At 34.5% G+C, this 4,185-nt stretch overlaps 1 long non-coding RNA gene across 2 annotated transcripts; it reads left to right on the top strand.

Annotated features, from left to right (window-relative positions):
• Positions 1-224: 224 nt before the first annotated feature.
• LOC122418601 (uncharacterized) lies at positions 225-2,885 on the top strand. Of its 2 annotated transcripts, XR_006262548.1 has the most exons (6): positions 230-468; positions 543-976; positions 1,352-1,446; positions 1,597-1,683; positions 1,930-2,105; positions 2,408-2,885. It is a non-coding gene; the product is annotated as an uncharacterized lncRNA (long non-coding RNA). The 2 variants fall into 2 exon arrangements; XR_006262547.1 differs by having other exon boundaries at positions 225-468; positions 1,930-2,885.
• The last annotated feature ends 1,300 nt before the right edge of the window (positions 2,886-4,185 follow it).

The raw sequence follows: 4,185 nt of genomic DNA, 5'->3' as shown, positions 1-4,185 counted from the left end.
TCAACTTCATAACGTAGCACACGACGCAGCACAGAGCTATATAAAATTAGCCCCTCCATTTTGACTTTTGCCATTTTTTTTAATTCATTATGATTGTTTGTCGTTAGTTTGTGAATGTTTGATTAATTTAAACGTTTGTTTGATAATATTTTTTGACAAACAAACGAAACAAAAAATAGCGTTAAATTAGCCGCCAGTTATTCAAAATTGATTTTTTCAAACGCCAATCGATTCAGAATCGTTTGTTTGAAGCAAATAATATTGTTTGAACGTTTGTTTGATCATTGTTTATCCGAGAAATTAATAAATCAAATGTCAAAATCCCGCTGTGACGCTTAGCGACGAACATAACCTTGTTGTGTCCGTGTTGTGAGTGTGGCAAGACAGAAATCGAAGAATGTTTAAGGGACAAATGCCAATGGATAAAACGTCTCTGGAGAAAAGCAGACAGAGAATTACGAAAATAAAGTAAAATTTTATTCACGTTTCCAACAATGATCGATTGTATTTGTTTATCTAATGAGAATGAATTGTTTTTTCAGGTGTATTGCGACATGCGAGTCGAATCCGCAGCAATCAAATTGCAAGAAATGTTTCACATGCACCAATCGAATGCGAAGACAATCAACTTCAGTGTTGATTGTAGGCCCTGGATGGTTAGACGCAACCACAACATGACAGGTCGAAAGTCGTCCGTTTGTCGATGGTGATAATAAGTTGCCAATCGAATTTGCAATAGAGAAAATTAGTGAGAGATTCGGAAGGAGCAGTCGCAAGTGCACGCAACTGACTACTGACTCTTCACTATGTGGCTCAAGAATGTCCATCATTGTTGCGCAGAGGTCTCCTGGAAATGTTCCCTGATCGTGTCGAAGTGGCCTTATCGCAGTTGACCATTGTAACCGTTAGTCAAAAGTTAAATTCTCGAATTCACCGGTGGTGCAGAGAAGTGGAAACTGAGAAGCTGGCTATATTCGTACGTTTTTCTCCATTTTTCATCGACATATTTTAGCAAGTTTTTCAAAAGTTTAAAGATAAAGTTCTTTAAATTATTACAATTTGTTCTGGCAGTATCTGACATCTGCATGCAGTTGAAGATTGTCGGTTGTTGGGCTAATGTCATAAACCCTTTCAGCGGACAATCCTATCTCAATCCCCTCAAAAATAATACCTTATACAATACTAATCAACAATTTTGCTGCTTGGGCTTCAAAATAGAGCAAAAGAATCACGTTAAAATAATATTCGTTGATAAAGATCCGAGAGGATTTGTCAGTACGTTCTCTTTTTCCTTACTATTTTTTTTTGTTCAGGGGTAGAACGAGTTTCATAACTTTTCGTTTGATTTCAGGAAGTTCGAGCAATCAGCAATCAAGTAACGATTTTTGCTGAAGTCTTGCAACCGCTGGAAAACACAATGGGATGATTCATGGAACGGAAGTCATGGTCAGTTTGATGATTTGGTTACACCGCATGTTTGCAGTATACATTTAAAGAATTCTAGTTATACGCAGGATATCGTTAATGCTATCATCAAACAGATAAATTAATCAGCTATAAATTATATTTTATTTTGTTATTTTTTATTGATTGCAGATACAAGAATTCATATTCTTATTTTCACTCATTTGTGCGCTCATCTCAAGACTGTAGGCAGGTACATCTCAGGACTGTGAGTACTAGGTAATTCACTTTATTCATTTTTTCTCATAAAAAAGTCAAAATCAGTCAAAGAATAATCTCCAAAATATATTGGATATATAACTTCAATTGCATGACAGCCAAAATTTGAGTAGTAAAAGCAGTCGACTTTATTTGTTCATCTACATTCTGAAGTAATTGCCAAATTCTCTTCATATTTTGAGATCGTGAATTTTTTCTCTATAGTAATTTTCTAAAATAATAAATTTTTTTTAAAATAAATTCCAGATGTCACGGAGATACCGAATCTGAAACGTTTCGTTGACAGGAAGAACAGAACGAGAAAACTTTCCATGGATTGGTGCAAATTATTATATTTCAAGTTATTTCGGTGACGCTCAAGAAGAATCCAGAATCAAATTCCGCTAAATTAATTTGCCAGTCATTAAAGGCCAAAGATATGAGTAATAAAATTACATGATAATATCAGTAATAATAATTTGAATAAAAACGATGAGATAAAATTAATACGATTGTATAAAGAGAAGATCATGAATTTTTATATATGCTGTTCTATTAAAATTTCTGTTTAATTCAAAAACGTTTGTCGCATTTCACTTTTTGCTACGAGTATTCTTTTGAACTATTTTCCATTCGTTTCTTCGAAAACATTAACTTTTTACTCGCACTTTATCTTTTATAACGCTTTTAGTTAATGAAATTTCACTCAAACACTTACTAAATTTCGTTTTCAACGATCATCTAGCACCTGATCTAGTGGGTCAATATTTGGAAAGAGACAGTATTACGAACCACGAGGAGATCGAGTGAGTTATACGAGAACCGACGCAATAATTGGTGATCGAAGGGACGTATCTATGTTCACGTCTGTCATATGGTGAAGAGCGTTCATCAATTGCATAACGGGAATTGGGGGTGTGTCGTCTCTCATGGACCTTCAACGCTCGAGCTCAGCACGGATGTTTACAACAAATTCCTCAACATTTGTTTAACGAACCAGTTCTTTGTAGTCCGGGTGGTACTATCCTCTCGGTCGAGGAAGTCAATTTTTGCCAGAGTCGGGAGCCTCAGATGGTGAAGACGATGGCAACGGCGGCTCCTGAAAACCAAATGCTAATTTATTGATTTTCCCCCGTATAAATAATGCGAAGAGACTATCCTGAATTTTCTTTTCTATAATGATAAAAGATAATCATAATATAATAATAAAAGCGATTGCAGTATTTCAACACGTTTATTACTCATTATCCCTTCATTTCTCATATTTGTAAGTTGGGAGTCAATAATATCGTTTGAAAGAAATAAAATTGAAACTCTCCAAACAAGGAAAAGGTCATTAGATTTTGACGAGCGATGCACTTATGAATTATTCGGTGTATACGCATATAATATGGAAAAATAAGTTTCGATGTCATTGAAAAGTGTCATCGAACCATGTCTCTTCATACCGATCCCTACTTGTGTAAAACCATATTTCTCGTTGTTCCAAGAATTTTCGTGGAAAAAATGGAGAGGGCCAACAATGTTTCTCTTCTGTTACATATAAACAACATGTGTGTGCGTGCGCATCTGTTATAGTTATTGTGTAGTGTACGCCTAGAGTTAAAAAAAGCGAAAGTGTAAAAGAGAAAGCAGTGGAAATCTCATTTCGAATCTTATTTCCCTACGATATTTTACAACATTTCTTTCATGCACCGCGCGATTACGAGGTTTATTACCATCACATCTATCCGATCAAGTATATAAATGCTCGGGTCAAAGCTCAAAATAAGCATGCATATCTAACACCCCGGACTTTTAATATCACACGCAATATAAGTCTCCCGCAACATTATTTCACTTTTTTCCCTCCTTGGACAGAAACTGACACGATAAATATAGGGTCGATCGAATTTTTAGAATTCTTGCATTTTCTCATATCTCTCATGAGGGTTACAGAAATGATTCCCTGAAATCTTTTTGACTCGCAAGAGAAAAAGCTTAAAAAAGATTATTTCGAGTATCTTAAGGGGTCTCCCTAATTAGAATTTCAAAATATCGATTTTTTTTATTGCATTTTTCGAAAGTATACATATTTATTAAAATAATTACTAAAATAAAATCAACATGTCAACTAAAACTACTAAAGACAAAAAACATGTCAACAGAGTTTCTTTCATTAGAATTTGCCCGTAAGGATCTTTTGTGTAAAGGAATCTAATTTTCTACGAAAATTTGTAAGTGATATTGTATTGTAATTTTTCCTCAAGAGTTGTATCTCAATGTTTAGATTTATCCCATAATTTTCATAACTTATACTTTGGAAAACCTCCAAATGCAATACACTTCGCGAAATGTTTTAATTCCGCTAACTTAAAATCTAATAAATTAATCAACTTCGACTTACACGTGGCGTACACAAACAAAAAACATCCAAGAATTCAACAAAAGATATGTCGAGAAACTTTGGAATCACTCCATTACATTGCGAACACGTGAACTACTCGATCGAAAACTACATTCTCAAACGCATCAAATCCTTCG

This window comes from Venturia canescens, unplaced genomic scaffold (genome assembly GCF_019457755.1).
Source record: "Venturia canescens isolate UGA unplaced genomic scaffold, ASM1945775v1 PGA_scaffold_15__1_contigs__length_3012046, whole genome shotgun sequence".
NCBI lineage: Eukaryota > Metazoa > Arthropoda > Insecta > Hymenoptera > Ichneumonidae > Venturia > Venturia canescens.
This window is presented reverse-complemented; position numbering and strand designations above follow the sequence as displayed.